The sequence below is a fragment of the Elgaria multicarinata genome, chromosome 17 (genome assembly GCF_023053635.1).
Source record: "Elgaria multicarinata webbii isolate HBS135686 ecotype San Diego chromosome 17, rElgMul1.1.pri, whole genome shotgun sequence".
Classification (NCBI taxonomy): domain Eukaryota; kingdom Metazoa; phylum Chordata; class Lepidosauria; order Squamata; family Anguidae; genus Elgaria; species Elgaria multicarinata.
In genome coordinates this window covers 4,062,136-4,082,774 of record NC_086187.1, presented here as the reverse complement: position 1 = coordinate 4,082,774, position 20,639 = coordinate 4,062,136, and the positions used below count along the sequence as shown (strand labels likewise).

Here is a 20,639-nt window from a genome sequence, read left to right as displayed (position 1 = left end):
TTTGGCACTGATTAGGCCTCACCTTGAGTATTGGGTCCAACTCTGGGCTCCACACTTCAAGAGGGACACAGACAAGCTGGAGCGTGTTCAGAGGAGGGCAACGAGGATGATCGGGGGTCTGGAAACCAAGCCCTATGAGGAGAGACTGAAAGAACTGGGCATGTTTAGCCTGGAGAAGAGAAGATTGAGGGGAGACATGATAGCACTCTTCAAATACTTAAAAGGTTGTCACACAGAGGAGGGCCAGGATCTCTTCTCCATCCTCCCGAAGTGCAGGGCATGGAATAATGGGCTCAAGTTACGGGAAGCCAGATTCCGGCTGGACATCAGGAAAACCTCCTGACTGTTAAAGCAGTATGACAATAGAACCATTTATTTATTTATTTATTTATTTATTTATTTATTTATTGCATTTATGTCCCGCCTTTTTCCCCTCTGAGGAACCTAAGGCAGCATACATAATCCTCCTCATCCTCTCCATTTTATCCTCACAACAACAGCCCTGTGAGGTAGGTTGGGCTGAGAGTCTGTGACTGGCCCAAAGTCACCCAGTGGGTTTCCATGGCCAAGTAGGGACTAGAACCCGGATTTCCCAACTCCCAGTCCAACACTTTAGCCACTGCACCACACTGGCTCTAGGGAGGTTGTGGGCTCTCCTGCACTAGAGGCATTTAAGAGGCAGCTGGACAGCCATCTGTCAGGTAAGCTTTAAGGTGGATTCCTGTATTGTGCAGGGGGTTGGACTTGATGGCCTTATAGGCCCCTTCCAACTCTACTATTCTATGATTCTATGATTTTAACCATTAGAAAGTGAAACTGATTCACCCATTCCTAATTGGGACCTTCATCTCGTGAGCCAGAAGCCACCAAGGGCCAGCATTCTGTCCCTTAAGGCCTGCCTCTTGATCCCGTGCCCTCTCACTGCAGCAGGCAGCCGATCCAGAGGGAGGAAGTGGGCAGAGTGCTCGGCCTCAGGCCAGCCCTTCCAGGGTCTCCGCTCCTCTTCAAAGAGGGGGATCCCGAGAGGTCAAGAATTAGGTAAGGGCTAAATTCAAACTAGCCTTTGTGGAAATAAATTGTCTGCAGGCTCCCAGAGACCTGGCTGTGGTGTTCTAGCAGGCCTGTATCTGACTCCCTGAAGGCTGATGTCAGATGGGACGTTGCCTGATTTTTTCTTCTGCTGCAGACTTGATGGATCTGCTTTCCCCATTCTCTGGGCCCCACTTCACCAAGATTGCACCATGAGTTTGGCAGTGGGCAAGGGTGGTTGCACCCGGCTCCTGTGAACTAGAGAATGGAGTAAAGTAAACGTAGAGGACAAGCAAGGTGAAGGCAGGGCTGCAGGTAGCCAGAGAGCACGGCTCACCTGGAAGCCTACGGAAGGCCTGGGGATCCCATCTGCCTGCTTTGGCCAACTGGGGTAAAGCGGTTTCCTTGTATCCCTCATGGCTTTCCCACAGCGCCCTCTTTTGGTCATGATGAGAATTAACCTCCTCTTCCCCCCTCCCCCATGGTCCTGAGGTTGCTCTGCTTCCCTGTGGCTGCTGTGAATGTAATGGAAATTGCATCTAGTTTGGTGCTCAGTCCCTGCATGACATCCCTCCGGTCACCAGTTCACAGACCACGGCAGGTGACAGTCCTGGCCCAGCACAGACTTGCAGCAGGGCAGCTGGCTTGCCCGCCTCCTCATTGCTTAAGGAGTGGATTTGTCAAGATCCATGTGTTGAGGCTCGGAGGCGTGGGGCGAACGATGGCATCCGACCAGGCGGTTGTGGAAAACTGCCCCGAAGCAGACAAGGGAGACGTTTGCATTCAGGCATGCCTGGTTCACAATGGCACGGCTGCCTCTTCCCAATTCATTAAAGTGCAACAGGAGGTCACCACACTGAATTGCGGAGCTACTGTGTTGGGGGAGAACAGCCCCGGCCTTTCCTCCTCACAGATCCACCAGACGACCTAAAGCAGGTGCGTCACAGAATGAAGGTGCCGGCAAAGCAGTGCAGGATGGCTTGTACAGACCAGCGAAGGCCACGTGCCGCAGGGGAAGGGTGCGGCACGTTGCCTGCCTTCCGCCCGCAAGAGAGCTGGCCGTGAGGGGCTCTGCGGCTGTGCGGGAGAGCAGCGCTTGCCTGCCTGTGGGTCTAAAGGCAGCCCGGGAGCCTCGCACATGCCAGTAGCAATCCCATGTGCACACTTCCTTGGGAGCCAGCCCCATTGAATTCAACGGGACTTGCTTCTGAGGAAGCATGCACAGCAGCAGCTGTGGTTCGGCCTCAGGGTCAGGCATGTGTGCATCAGCCCACTGGAGCAGGGCAGGGCCCCCGGGCAGGGCCCCCAGGCAGGGCCCCCGGGCAGGGCTCCCGGGCAGGGCTCCCGGGCAGGGCCTGGCATCCTCATCTCTCCCCTGGAATAGTCTATCCAGCACGAAGAAGAGGTGGAGGGGCTGAGGCAGTCTGGGGTGGGGAAAGAGGCCTCCCAGCCCCGAACTTGGCATCCCCACAGCTGGTGCTGCATCTTCCCCTCTTGTATCTGTGGGGATTGCTCTGCAGTGGGGCTCTGTCTGCACGTGAGGGGGATTCACAGTAGGGATTACAGACCTTTGGAGCACGGGCTGGTCATTAGGTAATCAGGCCTCCATCTGGCTCTGTTTACCCCACTCTTGTTTCTAATCTGTGGAACTGGGAGAAATTGTGGTTTCCACAGGGGTTGGGCCGAGGGGGCGTCAGTCAGTCGCAGCCTGAGCTTGAAACAAACATGAACCCAGAGCAAAGCTCTTCTGGGAAAAGGAGAAGAGAAGCAGCTCTGAAATCGAGTCAGGCCGACGTTCCACCAAGCTCCCTTTGGACTTCGCTGGCTGCAAGAAGCTCCCTGACATCTTTCTCCGCCTCCTTGGCAGAGATACGGTGCTTGCTGTGCGAAGAAGGATCAGACCCTTCTGCTTTCCTTAGCTGCAGATTCCACCAGACTTTCCCAAGCTGGATTTTAAGAGCAGCAAACATTCATATATCCATCCATGTGGCTATTAAAGCATATCAGTAGCAGTGTTTGTTTTTTGGGGGGACTGGCAGGGGGTTGATCCTGGGCAAACGCCATCACTTCTGGGGCAAACGCTCCTGCCTTCCTTGCCAGGCTGGCAGCAGCCATGGAGAGGCTGACCCCCTGGGCTTGCCTCTCCATGCCGAGAACAGCGGAGGCAGAGGCCTCTGGTCTAGGTCACTACAAGGCTATTAAGAGAATCCTGGCTGAAAGAGCACAGATCTGGTGAAGGGTGGGTGGGTTGGTGTTTGCTGGGGAGGCCCAGAATGTTATAGGAAGAGGTTTTCCTCTCCCCACTCCATGGAAGCCTGGTCGTTGTTACTGCTGCCCTGGGGCTGGGAGAGGACAGCTCCACAGTCATCTGTGTCCATCCCTAGTTCTTCAGGTCTGTTCCTTGTCCCTAGCAGCAAGTTCTCTGTTGCGCCTGGGTCTTCAGCCTCCCATGGGTGAGTGACCACCTTCTTTTATTCCCTGCCAGGAATGACCTCCTTGGCCTCAACCCATCCTCTGAACATGGTCAGACTCACACACAGGGCCCTTCAGCCATTATTTAAGCATTTTTGTGAACATTGGTGGAGGATCTTGTACACAAAGACATCTGCACTCCATGTCCCATTCTCTAGGCGGTAGTCCATGGAGTTTTCTGGCCTGAGCTTTGTGCATTTAGCATAAGTATGCATACTTTTCTGGAAAAGCAGCAGCAGGTGATGATGATGTGATAATGATGAGTGTTCCAAAAGATGAGAGACATTCCCAATTAACTCAGTATGCTTTTTAAAAATCTGCAGTTAAGGTTTAACCAATCACACCCATTTGTTGAGCATTAAAGCCAGAGGTGGCCCTCCCTGGATGCAACTTCAAGCAGCAGATTTTGGATTCCATTAATGATGGCAGAATGGGAGCCAGACAGGCCTAGTTAATGGGCCTTGATCCACCTGGAGGTTCTCATTTCCTGTGCAAACTTCTCTGAAGAATGGGAGCTGTGCAAGAGCTCCCCAGAACTTCCCAGGGGATTGTGCCTCATGGTAGTGAGTGTGGGTGTGTGATGCCATTTGGATATTCTGTCTTGGGCACCACCAGTATGATGTGGGTCCACCTCAAGTGTGCAGCCATATTGGAAAACAAAATGGGAACATGTCTGAGCCCATGTGGCAATCCCAGAGGCAAAGACCTTCTCCATACGGCCATTTCATCCTGGAACCTTACTGCTGTTTCTGCTCCCTCTTTCAGTCACGGGCCCTTTACGCCAGCTGGTTTTATCCCACAATTTCCCATTTGTTTTCTTTTAATGGAGAGGCAGCGCCTCTCTGGAGCAGTGGCATTGTTGTGAGACAAACCTTTATATAAGCGTTACTCCCGCATTTACTTCTGTGGTTCACACCCATTTCCCTCCCCCTAGGGGGCTATTGGTCACTCTGTTGTGATTGACACATCCAATATGGGTGGACTGGAAACCCTTTGGAACATGAGTTCTGCACATGCTTTTGCTCCCATTGCAGGGCAGTTCGGCATTGCACCTCTGTGTCATTCTCTAAGAGCATCCGAAACCTGGTGGCAAGCTGGCCTTCTGTTTTGTGGATGGAAAGACGACCTTACATGGCTGCAGGTGGCAAGCCGGCCTTCCATTGGGTGGGGCCGCTATGGGCATCCGTCCATCAGTCTGTATGCCACCTCCTCTTCCTCCTAGCTGTCCTGCCATTTCCATGGGTACATTGGTACCCAGAGTGGAGAGATTACACACCTGCCCCATTGTTGTCACTGCCATCGACAGCATAAATACACACCCCAGCTCCACCCACATGAAGGGGATAATACAGAACGGCAAAAATACATGGGCTGGCAATTGTGGTCTGAGTGTGAGAGCATGAAAAATATCAAATTTTCCACAGCATGAAATAACACGGGTTCTGCAAGGGGAAATTGTGGGAAGGAAACTGGGGAATGAGGGCATTTGTAAAGCACCCGGATAATTCTGTGCCTGAGGAATGACAATTGCACCACATAACCATTGTGTAGAGATGGCCAGATTTCACAATTGATTCATGGAAGCAGGGCCAGAGCTTTCCTAATCACTCCTTGGTGTGAAATGGGCAGGGCTGGCATTACAGTATAGCCAGTCAATGGGGGCAGTTAATCTACAGTGAGGATCTTTAGTGCCCACCCTCAAGAAAAAAGATTTCTACTGCCTAATTTAATTGGGCAAAACAACAGACACCCCATTTAGGACAAAGCGATTTGCCGTCTGGCTTCTTGGAAGCTCTGGGCATTCTCTCAGCTGGGCCTTTGCCTGGGACCATCTGTCTTGCTAATATGGACACATCCCAGGTTATTTCTTTGATGTTACAGGCACCCAGAGGTTGAGGGGAGGCTGGAGTGGGAGCAGCAGATCAAGGGCGCTTATAGAGAACAGAGCCCACAATGCAAGAAGCGTTGTAAGTGGAGACGAGGGAGGAGAAAACAGCCGGGAGGCGAGAGCCGGATACAATATGTGGGATTTAGGAAGTGTTGCATCGGCTGAGCTGCACAGTCAAAACAAAGTTCCTTGCACAAGTTCAGGGCCAAGCAGGTTGAAGGCCAACACAGGTGTGGTGTAGGGGTTCTGGGATGGGATCTCCCAGCTCTCTGTCTCATACAGACATCTCTTTTTAAACCTAAAAACGGTGGAGATTCCAAGTCTGAGAATGCCCAGTCCTTCAGTACCTTGGACAGAGCTTAAGGAAGAGAGGGCTTAGTTTATTTATTTATTTATTTATTTATTTATTACATTTTTATACCACCCAATAGCCGAAGCTCTCTGGGTGGTTCACAAAAATTAAAACCATAACAAAACAACCAACAGGTTAAAAGCACAAATACAAAATACAGTATAAAAAGCAAACTACAAAATAGTTCCTGGGACAAGCGCTGGGTGCTTAACTTTAGGAGCTTCTTCACACAAGCAAAATAAGCCACGCTTGGGGCTGACCACTCACGGAAGTTTACGGTTCCTTTTGATGATGTTATTAACCTCCTGCATGTCTCCTGCGCCTTCCCCTGGTAATTCCGTTCTTTAAAAAAACGACTGACTATCCCGATTCTGCCTCGGGATTTCCTACCATGTGCAGGGGTGGGGGAGTTTGCTACAAAGATCTCACTGGAGCACCAAGGGGAGCTCAAGTTTTCAATTATAGACCATGTGGTTGACCTTCTCCAGCCATGTAATGCAGCCCATAACAATTGCACAAGGGAGGGAGGAAGGAAAGACCAGGTAAGGCAATGTGATTTCCCCTTAATCTAAAGAAGCCCTAGCTCAGTCCTAACTTGGTGCCTTCCAAATGTTTTGGACTACAGCATCCAGCATTCCTCTAAATTGGCCATGCTGGCAGAGACTGATGGGAGCTGAAGTCCACAATATCTGGAGGGCACCAGGTATATGTAGTTCCTCAGCCTGACTGCCCTGCCCTGGACCACTAGCTTGTTGGGGAAGGAAGAGCCTTCAAGGGGCAGCACCCAGGCTTGGATGCCACCCCATCGCCTGCCACCCCATCGCCTCTGCCTGACCTCTTGCCGGCATGTGAGGCCCTTGATGGTGTCAAGCGGGGGAGGGGTGCAGCCCTTGGTGTCATGGGGTCTTCAGTTCAGGAGTCTCTGGGTGAGAAGGACCCAGTGACTGGGCTGAGGGTCAAGGTCTGATCCAGCGCTGCCTTTGAAGGTTGTGCCTCTGGCCTTCCTTACTCTCCCCCTGGGTCAGGGTCCAAGTCTCTGACATGAGTCTGGGTCATGGCAGAGAGCAGCCCTGGCTCTGGGGGAGGAGAAGGGCTATTTGGCTGTTTCCTGGTCAAAAACGATGCCCTGAGTCTTCTATTGGCCCCACCTGGAAAGGTCCCACCAGCCAAAATGGAGCAGGCGCCAGGCGGATGCTGCCCTCATCACCGCGGAACGGGCCCTCATCCCATGAGCTGGAGCCCTGAGTCCAGTCGGATTCATTTTGATCCTTCCACCACCTGTGCTGTGGCCGTCTAGACCTCTGCCATGAAGGCTCCTCCCCACACTCTGCCGTCACCAGCAAAAGCCATATTCCAGAAGGCTGAGGGCCCATTCTACCTGCCCTCCCCGTTCTTTTTTCCTTTGGTGTTGTGAAGTGTTAGATGTTACTCTCCTCCAAGGTAATAAGCTTTGGTGTCTTCAACACCCAGCCAGGTGAGATGGTTGCTTTGGATGTCAGTTTTAGGGAGCCGTGACAGGATTGCAGAATGGAAACACACATCTGGCCCATGGGGCACAATCCGCCAGGATGTTCTCTTGCACAAGCCCTGTGGAAATTCACAGGAGCTGCACAACAGCAGCTGTTGTATTCACCTTGTGGCTCTGTGGGCCAAAAGCCAGAGTATAAATGGACAAAAATAGATCAAGAATACGAGCCTTTCTGGGCTTCTGTAAGCATTACTGTGATAATGTTTGCAGAACACTGTGAATGGTCAAAAAGCTACAGAATACTAAGTTTTATCTCCTGCCCCTGTTCCTTGGAGTCCCCCCCCCCCCCCGCCGGCACATTATAATTGTAAAGTACTTTTTTTTGGTAGCACTTTATAAGCGTTCCGGCTCTTTAAATAATCCCTTGAGGATGGCCTCTGCTCATTTTTCAGGTGGGGAACTGAGAGGGAGAATCTTGGCCAAGGTCACAGAATGAGACCATGCTAGAGAGGAGCATGAATCCCGTCGGGTGAGCATTGGTGCCCATCCTGGATTCTAGGGCTGTGCTCCAGTTTCTGAGAGCCAGTCCTGCTGTTTGTGTGGTAGAATTGGGACAGCTTCCCTGCTGCCTTTGCTTTGGGGGAGGGAGTGTGTGTGCGTGCGTGTGCGTGCGCATGTGGGTGTGAGTGTTAATCATGTCCCATCTCTCTCAGTGCGCACCCTTGACTGCTGGCGTATTTTCTGTGCCCGGCAATGCAGCTCAGAAATCCCCAGGAGAGCCAGGAAGCTTCTGCAGCCGCTGGATTGGATCTTCCCTCATTGTTGCTTTTGTGTATGTGTGGCGGGGTCGGGGGGGACAGAGGCCCCCCAGTTGCTGTTCCGGACAGCCTCCTCTGTCGAGCCCACAATGCTCCCTTCCCCCTATTCTACCAGAGAGGTTTAGTATCTTCCTTGCAAAGCGTTTTGTTCATAGCTTCATCTGGGACTCCCTTGATCTGACACATGCCAAATCTCCTGGCTGGATAAGCAGGCCCCCTCCTGAGCGCTAGGGTTCCCCCCTCCCTGCCTTTTAATCATTATTATTTGTTCGTTTATGCTTTTTCTCCAGTGGATTTCAACCTATTTATCCAGAATTAAGCTCTTTCCTATTTTAATTTGCTGACATTTCCTTTATCCGTTTGGCTGGGGAGATAAAGCACGTGCTGCCCCTGTTTCCTTGCTGTGCCTCCCTGCACTCCCAGCCCCCCCTCCAGCCCCCACCCAGCCATATGGTTCGCAGACACTGGGAAAGTGCACAGTTTTAGCCTCCTGTTCAAGCATGTGGGGAAACGGCAACAAGAAAGAAAGATGAGCTGCCTTGGGTAAGTGGCAAACGGGGTCCTTCTTCGGGGATGCAGGGTGCGTTCGTGTGTGCGTGCGTGCGTGTGTGTGTGTGTGTAAATGTCACTATGATCCTTTTGGGATTTGCTTAATTCTGCAATGAGATGTAGTACAATTGCACCTGCAAGAGTCCGTTAGGTCTTAGCATCCTCCGGAGCACACATGTATATACACACACACACTTTTGTGAATGTAAACCGGTGATTCGTGATTTGCATCTGTTTAAAGAGTGAGAGAAACTTTGATTTCAGACTTTGATTTCTGGTGCAGCCTGGTAGACATTGGAGAGCCCTCTGGTCCCAAAGCGTTCCATGAGGATTTCAGCCTCCTGTTGCCAGGGAAACAGCTGCTTGTACACAGTGGGCTAATGTCACACACCAAGGTCAGGGGGTGACCAGATGTTGCTGCAAGGTATGTCAGTTTGGGGCTGCTGCTGGTGAGCCTATGCTGGGAGGCTGCTGATGCTGAAAGCGTGCGTTCACTTTGGTCCATTCCGAATCTACTGGCAAATTACAAAGGATTCCATACTCTTTTTTAAAAAGTTTATTTTAAATAGTGATTCTGGAACTGTGGCCCTAGAATTATCTACTTTGACTCCGTTGATTTGAATGTTGTTTCCTTTTCTTTAAAAGGGTCTGGAGAAGCACAGAAAAAGCACAACCAAAGCAACTGAACCAGCTTAGTTTGGTACAGGAGTATGCAAGCTTCTGGTTTTCAAAGACTTCTTCATCTGCCAAATTGGAAAGGGAAGCATGCTAGAGAAAGCATGTAGGGTTACAAGCAATTGGAAAACATTTGTGCTTTTAGGGGAGCTTTGCCAGCAACCCGCTTTCAACAGTGCAGGTTTTCTATTTATTTATTTATTTATTTATTTATTACATTTCTATACCGCCCAATAGCCGGAGCTCTCTGGGCGGTTCACAACAGTGCCAGCAATGCAATGTCATTAACAGTGCCAGCAATGCAAACATTTTCCAGTCACACTGAGTGCTTTGCATAGACTGGAAAAATTGCTACTTTTCTATTCCGAAGTTTTCTATGAAACTCAGAAGCTTGCATACTTCCACTAGTCGTAGACTCCAGTACAAATGACAAGCACTGGATGCCAGAAATCAGGGTTGTTCCCTGGTTTCTTTGTTCTTTCTCTTGTTTCATAACTTCTCGGAGGCAAATTGTGTTGCTTCCAGTGACAGTACGTATTAAAGAGAATGGTCGCATGTGAGGGAACTGCAGCTTTGCACGCAGGGTGCCTTAAGGTTCAGTCCAGGGCGCCTCCGTTTCGAAGTTATCCTAGGCAGGCCATGGAACGGCCTGAGACCCCCAGGGAGCTAACAGGCCCAATGGTTAGATTGTGTACGGGGCAGTTTTTTAGAGCATCCTTCCCCAACCTGGTGCCCTCCAGATGTGTCTAACTACGATCCCCATGCTGGCTGGGGCATTATGGGAGCTGTAGTCTAACAGATTTGGAGGGCACCAGCTTGGAGGGGGCTGTCATAGAGTCTAAGGATGGCAGAGGATAAAGGCTGCTCTGGTCTAGTTCACCTTGTCTGTCCTTATGGGCTGCCAGGATTTTAAGGGGAAGGTGACTGAAATGCCTGGAAGAGCAGTTGGGTCTTCTCTACCTGTGAGCTCTGCTGTGCCCACTATTGCCATGAGTTTGGGGGATGGTGTGAAATTCTCTCCTCCCCCCTCCCCCCCCCCCAGCTCTGCTTTCCATGCAGTTGCTGCTCTGGACTCAGAAATGAATCTTCAGATTCATCAGTTCAAATCCGTCCTCCTTGTACTTATAGCCATGGCTTTATTGGCCTTGCTGACCTTGGATACACTTTGAATGTAGAATATTCAACTTCTTCTCAACAGAATTGTGTTCATACTGCAGGGTCTGAACACAGTGCTTCCAAAATTTAGTTGGATTGGCCTTGATGTTAATCACCCTTTCTGTACTGGAAGGTAAACACTGATTAAGCCTACAATGTCCTTTTAAAAGGGGACCAGAAGGAGGTCCTCACGAGCACCGTCTGCATTGTGGTTTCAGCGTCCAATATACATATTTTAAAGTTATTTCAGGCTAAACATAAGTTAAGAGTGCCGTTATTTACCATGCAATATTTCCAGAGATGTTTTTATACTGAGCTCTGTGTTTGAAGTCCCTTTTCCTAAAGGATATTTGTGGGGTTTTATCGCATCTCCCTATGAACATTCTGCAATGCAGTGTACTCTTCCTTTTCATAATCCTTTGGCTGCTCTTTAAACATTGGCTAGCAAGGATGGTTGGTTAAACAGCCTCCTCTTTGGCTAAGCTGTTCTCTTTCTTTCAGGGAGTTTGAGTGAATGGATACTTTTTGAACCAAGTGGCTTTCATTCTCTGGCAGATATTATATTCATTCCCGCTGGGGAGCTCTCTTATTACAGAAAAAAATCAATCAATCAATACCACGGAGTTCATTCTAGTAATAGTTGAAATACAACCTTCTTTTTTCTCAGCTTGAGTGTTTCGTGTTATCAAATTCTTCAGGATGCAGTGCTAGGAAAATGCTCTGCCCACCTGTGTGTCTTGCTGGATAAATAAAACTAAAGGGGATTTTGATGAGCCGGGGGTGGGGGGACAGTTGCTCCAAGGCCTGAGCCGTGGCTGGGGATCTGGCATTGCTCAGGCTCCCCATCCCCAAGATTCTTTACTGTAGTTTGGAGCCCAAAGAGGTCCTCTGCTGAGTTTTTCTGCCTCTCCCCTGACACATAATTTATTGTTTTATTATTTATAACCCTCCTTCCAGCAGAATTCCCAGGATGGAAGAGATAACTTCATTTCTAGATTCCTGGAACACCCTTTCTTTACCCTATCTGGGGCCAGGGGCACTATAAAGTAAAGTAAGTGCAGATCCAGCCTTAGAAAACAGGCTGTCTAAACGTCGTCTTTGCCCCGGAGTGGCTCCGAATCCGTGCTATATTGGTTATATGATGCAGCTGCTGATTTGGAGCCACCCTGGAGCAAAGAGCCGAAGATGTGCAGTAGAAAAGTCGGGGACTTACCCCAACTTTTCCTGCCCAAGTGAGGTCAGCGTGGTTCTTCTGCTGTCTGTCCTCACTCCGGGGATGTTCCCAGGTGGAAAGCGACCTCCTATTGGATGGCAAGAGCTGCGGGAGCAGAGGGGGTAGGACAGCGAGCCTCATGGCTGGTGGAAAGCTGCCTACCCTGGTGGGAATTATTTGCTGCCACCCTGCAGTGGCGATACTGCGGGCTTTGGTGGCAGAGCAGGGCCAACTTGGTGCCGTGAAGTCAGCCCCAGAGTATAATCCTGCATCTTTTTCATGCATTAAGAGAGGACATGAGAAGGGCCATGCCTACACTGTAAGCTTAAAAGTAGTTTGAAATCTGATGAACTGTCACAGCTCCAGGCCTGGTGAGCCTGGAATTGTTTGGTAATGGGAATTGGAATCTCAAGAAATAAGATATTAGCACTGCGGTTTTCTATGCAAGGCACACGGGAAAGTAATTCTTTTGGTTAATCTAGTTTGAAACTGGTTTACATTTTGTAGTGTAAATGTACTCCAGGGGTGCTGCTACTTAGGTCAAGATTGGGTGCTGTGCAGGGCAAGAGCAGGTCAAGGCGCTTGCTGGTCTCAAGCCCACTTGGATCCTTCTGGGAGTTGATTGGAGGAGTGAGAGGGGCTCTCTCTCTCTCTCTCTCTCTCTCTCTCTCTCTCTCTCTCTCTCTCTCTCTCTCTCTGTGTGTGTGTGTGTGTGTGTGTGTGTGTGTGTACATTTCCCACATGCGCAGCCATGGGACATGAGGCAATAAAGGCAGCCTGCCCTGTAGGGTTGTTGCTCCAGTTTTGCCACCATGCTTTTCTGCCCAAAAAAAGAAGAGAAAAGGGGGTGGGGGTGGGGGTGGCAGTGGCTAACAGCACCGGAGAGGCCCTAAACAAGGCTCTGTTCCCCTCCCGCTCCTCTTCCTGTTTTGAAATGAGCCTGACTTTAGATGCTATGAAATACTTGAGCAGGGTTTTTAGTGCGTCAGGCGGGAACCATTTGAGCCAAAGACCTGCTTTGCCTCCCCCACATCATCGCTTCAGGGAGCCAAGATCGGATCTGTTTTTTCGAGTCTGCTGGTGTTTGAAAACTCTAGAGTGGATTGTGAGAAAAACCATGCCACTGACTATGCGGGAAGATTGCAAACAACTGCTGGTAGGCCCGGCCGGGGAGCGCAGCCTGCAGGAGCTGCCCTCCTTGGGTGCTTCCTTCCAGGGGCAGCGCCAGGAGCAGGCAGCACAGGGTTTGGACCCCCAGTGCTTCAAAAGCTCCTCCCCCCAAAATCTGGGGTCCCCAACGGGATACCCAGAGGCAGCAGAGTACTGGTGGGCACCGCATTTGTCTCCCTGCCCGCCCTGATTTTTATTTTACTTGTAAAGATATTTATTTATTTTTCTGTCTTTCTATTCATTCCTTTTGAACTGGGAGCCAGTCCTGCTCCAAAGCGAAGTGCTGTCTTCAGCACCGTCTCTCTTTCCCAGAATGCCTCTGGGTCCCAGAGACAAACTCAGAAGAAAGTAAAAATGGTGGGTGGCTGCAGCCAAGGGATGCATTGTGAGGGGTGCTCAGCCGCCCAGGAAAGAGGAAAAGGTGAGCCAGGGCGTGGCAGGGGGCGGCCTGGGGGCGCTAGAGGCCTGTGGGGGGGACGACACCAAGGGCCTGTGCTGCCCGTGCTGCCTGGGTGCATTGCTTTTGTTTGGCATGTGTTTTGCGTGTTTCTCTGAGCATTACCAGCTTGCCTTCCTTAAAATGGGTATTTTGTTGTGCTTTCCAGGGACAAGATTGTGATTTGGCGTTTGGTGCTCAGTTGTACTCAGTTTCTTGGACAAATGACTTGACTCTGAGGCTCATCAGTTTGCCTTCTGTGAAATGTGTGTTGGAGCAGAAAACTGTGGGTTCAAAAAAATGGTGTTATGTTTTGGAGCTCAGCCACTACCTCTGCCTTGGACTTAGGTTCTTGGCAAAGTTACTTTTCTTACGGTCTGGGAAATGAGTGTTTTGTGACTGAACGTGGCCACTGTGGCCAGCCACTTTATGAATGGACCAATCTTCCATAGCAGCCATTTTGTGGGAACACGCACAGCACTCTTTCAAAAATCCAAATATCCCACCAACCCCCAAATTTGGGGATTCCTTCCACCCTAAGAATGACCAACTTGTTTCTCCATATTTATTTATCTCTTTGTTACATTTGTGTCCTGCCTTTTCCTCCAAGGAGCCCAATGCAGCGTGCCTCCTCCTCCTCTCCATTTTATCCTCACAACAACTCTGTGAGGTGGGTTAGGCTGGGAGTCAGTGATTGCCCAGCATCACCCAGTGAGCTTCATAGCCATGTGGGGACTTGAACCCAGGTCTCCAAAATCCCAGTCCAACACTCCAACCACTACACCATTCTGCCTCTCATGGTTCTTGGTCCTTGCTGCTACAGCCTTGCTCCCTTTGGAGGAATTTTGCACTGGCTTTACAAGGGCTGGGCAGTTTGCCCAAGAGAGGCTTGTGGTGGCCCAAGGGCCACTTGGGAGAGGGCCAGGCTGGGCCCCCTCACCCCAGCAAGGCAGCCGCACTTTCTTTGCATGGGGCTCCCAGAAAGCTTAGGTCTCCTTTGGGGGGGAGGAATTCTCTTTACTACCGCTGCCTCTTCTGGGTTAAAGGGGCGCACTGAGGGGCCCAGATGCAGCTTTTTCCCCTCTCCCCAAGTCCCTGATTCTGCACCGGGTTGGAATGTTTGCTGTGGAAAGTGCCATAGTGAATGGGAGCGTGCCCACGACTGGATCTGGAGGTCTCACAGATCGGGGGTGTTGGAATTGCAAGGTCATATGTGTCCCTGCAATGCTCAAGGTCTCGGGCAGGTCATCTGTAAGAGCCAGGTGTGTTCCTTGGAAGACGTTCTGAGCGGCACGTGCCCCGGGAGGATGCCACGGCACCCTGCTCCGCCGTATCAGAGGCTCCAGGGCTGGACTCTTGCACCAGTCTTGCTCTCCTCTCTCCTCCTTTTTGCAGGTCTTGAGAAAGAGGGGAGCAGCTGAGGGTGATGAGTAGTCTCTGGGGAGCAAAGCCACAACCCTAAGAGGAAATTGCCCCCCCCCCCGGTAGATGGTGAACAAATTTGGTTGACAGAGGCCACGGCCAGGAATTTCCTTTCACTGCTTGTAGCCTCAACACTTCTGACCCAATTGCTCCGCCCTTTCATACGAAACTGCAGCCAGCAGGCCAACTGGGGCGTCCATGGGCCAGTTGGAGCGGGCAAGGTTGCAGGCCCAGTAGGCGCACCGCCTGTGGTGGCGACAAAGAGGCCAGCCTCTGGAAGTGGGGGAGCTTGGGTCAGCTCAGCAGCTCCCACTGAGGCTTCCCAGACAAGCTCCTCCTTCCTCCTTGCTCAGGCATCTGTAGGGGCGTCTTTCCCAGCCCTCCATGTCTGATCTGACACTTCAGTTGTGGTGCACTGGGATTACGTGCGATTCTGCCCCCTCTGCAACTTCCTAGGACACATGGGGAAAGCTGAAGCAGTCCACTTAGGAGACATATTTTAGGTCCTATAAAGGGTGCAGCATGGCAGGCAGATTGTACAGACCCGTCGGGACCTTCTGTTGCACAAGAAGCCATGCAACAGCACCACCACCACGGAGCTTTTGCCCTTTGAAATTCCAGTGGGCCTTGTGCAGAAGAAAGCACCAACACGCACACACGCACACCAGCTCAGGGCTCGCGAACATAAATTCCCAGCTCGCAATCCCTGCTTCGGAGCTCAGCTTGGCCCCAGACTGAGCCGCTCGGTTTGCTGGCCTGACTTAGGAGACCGCTCTTGGTGACAGCAGCGCCTTGCCTGCCAACTCTGCTTCGCCTCTTCAGTCCTTGTCTTTCTCTCTCTCCAGTTTCTCTGCCAGGCTTCCCTTTGGAAGATGAAGGACAAAGGGCCACTTGATCAGCACGTCTAACATTACCTGAGCAAGGAAGGCGCCGCCTTCTCTGGTTACCAAAAGGCGCATTGCAGTCCCCGCTCCAGCTCCTCTCTGAGGGATCCTAGCTGATTCTGGAGCGCACCAAGTCATAACTTCAGCGATGGCACCCCGAGAGTGAGCAACTGCCTGTTCATAGGGAAGGTCACCCATGAACAGGCACAGCCTGTTGAGGCCCCCCACCCCACCCCACCCCAACCTGGCCTTTTGCCCTGGGCGAGGGTGAGCCGCAGCCCTTGAAACAGATGGCAGCGGAGTGTGTGGGGGTGGGATTAATACGGGGAGAGGTTGCCCTACAAAACGCATCCTGCAATCATTATGTCGCTGTCATCCGACTTCAGCCAAAATCACCTGCTGGAGTTGTCACAGCCACATAAAAAAATCAACTTCTGGTAGCAGCACTTTCACCATGTGGAGCAAAACATGGCCTTTGTCGGGGGGGGGGGGGGGGTTGCCAAAAAAGCCAAAGGCAAAGGGGTGAATCAAAGGATGTAGTTTACTAAAAACCCAAATCCGATGTGTTTCGGTCCTTTGTTCCACCTTTTTGCCTTTCGCTTTTTTAGCATCTCTATTTGGGCTTTCCTTTTTTGGGCTTTCTCTCCTGGTGGTGGGGGTCACTGACGTCAAGGGAGGCCGTCCGGCAATGCTTGTAAAGTTTTCCCATAGATGATCACTCCCCCAGGGGAGGGGGGAGGGCGCCTTGGTCCACCCATTCACGTTCTGCCTCTTGGGTCAGGGGTCAGGACTGAATAGGAGCACAGGTGGCTCCAAGCCGTGGCATCCTGGGTCTCCAGGGAACTCTGGGCAGGGAAGACAACGCTTAGGTCCACCTCCAAGGAGTGGTTGGCCTAAGTCTAAAGCTGCCTAGGTCACTGCTGTCTCTCTCGGACACCCCAGGGGTGGTGTGCTTTTGTTTCCTGTATGGTGGGGGGCCGGTCAGGTCACTTGCATGGGAAGGCTCCTGGGGAAGCAGGCTCTGCAGAAAAGGACCAAGGTTCCCCGCCACCCAGACCCTCATTGCTCTCAGCCGTCTGCTCCTTCCCTCGTAACAGTGAAGGCAGCCCCACTGACAGCAGTTCTGAGGATTAGCGTGTGGGAGCTCTGATGACGATACATCCACCAACTGGTGGCAATCCTCCATGGTAGGATTGCCACCAGGAGCAGCCTTTTGATGAGGCCGAGATGACCCCAGGACACAGTTTTGGCTGGAAACTGGTGGCAGGTTTGTTGCCCATGATGGCTCCATGCAGCCCAAAACAGACCCGATTCACAGGTGCCCCTTGGTTTTGCCCTGCTTCAAAATTTCTGCAAAAGAGGATTGAATGAACGTATGTGTGGACTCTGGCCAATAACACCTCTGTCACACAGTCAGATCTAAAGTGCAGGCACTCGTTGTGAAGGCCCCTGGAGCCCCCCGCCCCATCCCCAAGGGGAGTCCATGCATGAATTCAGGCAGCTGCCTTGCTATGAAGAAACCAAGTCTAGCAGCTTTTCTCTCCATCGGGTCTTCTGTAAGCTAATGGGCCTGTTCACATGACCGTGGCGGCGTGGTTAACGAGCCACGGTGGCTTATTTCCCTTGCCACGCATGTCGGTGGGATGCCAGCAATGGTTCCAACTGGGCCTATGGGCTGATTGAATTAAGGGAATGGTTAACCACACCATGGTCATGCAGACTGGGTAAGTGTGTCTTAATTCCCCATTCAAGGCCAAGACACCCCAAAATAATGTGCAACAGGGGCCAATGTATTGTTCCTGGGAGAACGCCCCCCCCCCCCCCGTTACTGTGAGGCTTGTGGCTAAGCTCAGAGGAAACACGGAAGTCTGTGGGGGTGGCAGGTGATGCCAGCCTCCCTGCTAACAAGGAAGTGCAGGCACTGTGTCCCTGTGGGCCCCGGCTCGTGGGCCCGATCTACACCAAGCAGGATATAACACTTTAAAAACGTTATGAAAACGGTATATGTAATGTGTCCTGGGCCTGAACAGTTGTCATAACCATTATAAACCGTTATAAGCAGTAGTGTAGATCCTGCCCAAGACACCCACACGATCACGCCCTTCACCACTCTCTTAAAAAGCCCCGGATTGGCTCCAGCCTGCTCCCGGCTCCCTTTGCGCATTGTTGGAGGCTTCCCCAGGAGGAGATGAAGCACAAGGGTCTCTGCACACGTGAGAGACGTGCTGGACTCTTGGCAGTCGCCGTGCCAAATCCAGCAGCTTCACTTGTGTAAATCAGTCCTCGGTTTCAAGCTTTGGGCTGCAGCGTTTCCTCCTCCCCATCGGCCAGCCTGGCCAGGCTCAGCTGCTCCAAGCTGGGAGTAATCCAGCCCAGCGCGGTGGTTTTGATTCACCCTGAGAAGTTTCTTCCTTGCACAGCTGACGTTTCCAAAGCGTTTGGGCGATGATCTATCTGTCTCTCCGTTTCTCTGTCTCTGTCTCTCCCACTCTCTGTTTGGTTATGTTGTGAAGCAGCAGCACCAGGCAGGGGGTTTGGGGAGCCACAAGGCCCAGTCCTCCTGCGCATGCCCTGTCGGAACAGGTGGGAGTTTCTGTTTTAAGCAGCCCTTCCCCTCCACCTTGAAGTGAGCCCTTGACCTGTTGTTCCAGGACAGGGGTCAGGCCCGGCCTTCCACCTTGGAGCATTTTATACCTGTCTGAAAACAGGAGATGCCTGTTCAACTTGTGCACAAGGTCAAGGTATGTTGGAAGTTGGGCATGAACAGGAATCCACAGGCTGGCCAGATTGGCTTCTTAATCAGGGAAGAGACACTCAGGGGACTGGCTAGCAGCTAGGCAAAGGGCCCGTGCCATGCATGTGTCCTTTTGATGATGTAGCTGTCTGTATTTTGCTCGGTTGTATGAACCGCCTCCTTGTGTGAGCTGATAGGAACACTCCGTTTGTGGCATTTGATCTGTGACAGCTCCTTTAGGAACCTAGGAAGATGCCTGATACTAGTCAGACCCTTGGTCCATTGAGCCCAGTATTGTCAGCACTGACTGGCAGCTACAGCTCTCCAGGGTTTCAGGAAGATGCTGCTGGGGCTGAACCGGAGACCTTCTGCCTTGCAAGGAGGTGGTCTGCCACTGACCCACGGCCCCTCTCTGAGTTGCCACTCGGTGCTGCTGCTGCTGCAGTCATACATGTGTAAAGAATCAGCCCCGAGAGAGCAAGAGGGTAGGGGGAGCCACTTGGAAGTGGGGGGGCTGAGTATGCAAATGCTAGGAAGACGGTACCTGCCTCAGTCCTTCATGGTCATCCAGGGGTCCCATCCAGGGCCACGTTTGGCCCTTCCCCCTCCTCATGCCTGTCCGATACCCTAATCTCAGCCGTGACCGTTGCTCTGTGGCAAATGCACTTCCCACATGCCTCTCTTCTTTACAAGTTTGAGCGCTGAGATCTGGCAGCAACGAAAACCGTCCCCTGGGCCAGTCCCTGGTGAGGAGTCCATTAAGCCCCTCTCCAAGCACAACAGTTGTTAGCAGGCAGGACTCAGTGGTTCTTGGTGGCCTCTGGATTGTGCAGTTTTGGGTAGGCAAGTGTTCCCCATAAATCTTTGCAGCAGCCCCAAATTAAGCACTTGCTCCATTGCATTGTGGGAGGGCCACCCAGTGCTCTTCTGAAGCAGGAGCCCTGCCCACCTCCCTTTGCTGTCCTTCGGCAAGCAGGGAGGCAAGGCGAGGGGGACATCCCCCAGCTCCCTGCATTGAGCCCACAAGCAGTACAGCAGGGGAGGAGAGCACCTGAACCCAAGACCACAGAGGCCCAGGGGGCCGCTGTTCTCCCCAGCTACATCCGGCTGCTACTTAGCTGTGACGCAGATTTCTCCCCATCATCAGAGGATGTCATTTGAGGCCAGTAATGGGCCCTGTCGAAAGAGTCTCCCTGGAGCCCTCCTTGGCAGGGAAGTGACAACATGCCCCCCAACGCCCAACCCCATGGGGGAACAGCAGAACGACTGCCTGGCTGGGCTTGAGATATTTCAGGCCACCTTGACACAAGTCTGGACTGAAGGAGAAGCCAGGGAAAGCCTGGGGGAGAAAATTGTGCAGTGCTCACCTACCCTGTCTGGAGCAAGCATGGGGAGGGAAGGAGATGCAACTCATGTCTTGCAAAGCCATTTTGGATACAAATAGGCCTGTGGTGAGAGGGTGAGGAGATGCTCTGGGGACAGGAATTCCCTGCTGTCTAAGATCACCAGGGAGTTGACTCTTGCTGCAGGACTAAACCTGAGGAATTCTTCAGCTTTCTCTGCTGCTGCATGCTTAAAATGGGGAAGGACCGCAGCTTCCTTCAACATCCCCCCCTTTTCTCTCCACCTATAACACACGATTTACACTTCAGAATCCCAGGTATTTATTTATTCATTTATTATTTTATTACATTTATATACCGCCCCCCCAGCCGAAGCTCTCTGGGCGGTTTACAACAATTAAAAATAGTAGACATTAAAAGTATACAAAAAATTTAAAAAACATAAAAACAGTATAAAAACAACAACAGTATTAATTTAAAACAACAATTCTGGGGTCCATTAAAACAAACTTAACGTTATTAAATGCTGTTAAAATGCTGTTAAAATGCCTGGGAGAAGAGAAAGGTCTTGACCTGGCGCCGAAAAGATAACAACCTTAGGTAGTTGTTTGCAACCCAGGCGAATGCAATGGGGCTCTTCCCCATGGTGACATCTCAGTGGAATAAATGTGTGCTTGGTCCATCTCTAGCAGGGAATCCTGTCTCAGCTGCTGGGGTTTAAGGAAGGGGGGGGGGGGACACGGTGCCCTCCCTTGCCTTTGCCCTTTGCCGAGGCTGCCTCACGGAAGTGAACGCACGGTCATGTTCTTGCCCAATTCGTTGCGGCGGTGCTCGCAGACGACACGTTCTCAGCAATCTCCGTGTGATCTCACAGCTGGAGAGGAAAGGGCCTGATCTTGTACCTGGCAGCAAGGGGAGGGGGAGGTTCCTTTGGAAATGGTAACTTCTGGCCCTACGGCGTTTGCTCTGTAACATCGCTTGGGGCCGGAGCACCCAAGCCCCACCTTGAAACCTGGGTCTCCTCCGGCATT

General features: G+C 51.6%; 1 protein-coding gene across 1 annotated transcript in view; it reads left to right on the top strand.

The window, feature by feature from the left end:
- The window catches only part of GRID2IP (Grid2 interacting protein), a 93,699-nt gene that overhangs the window by 29,457 nt on the left and 43,603 nt on the right, over nucleotides 1–20,639 (top strand). The window lies entirely within an intron of this gene.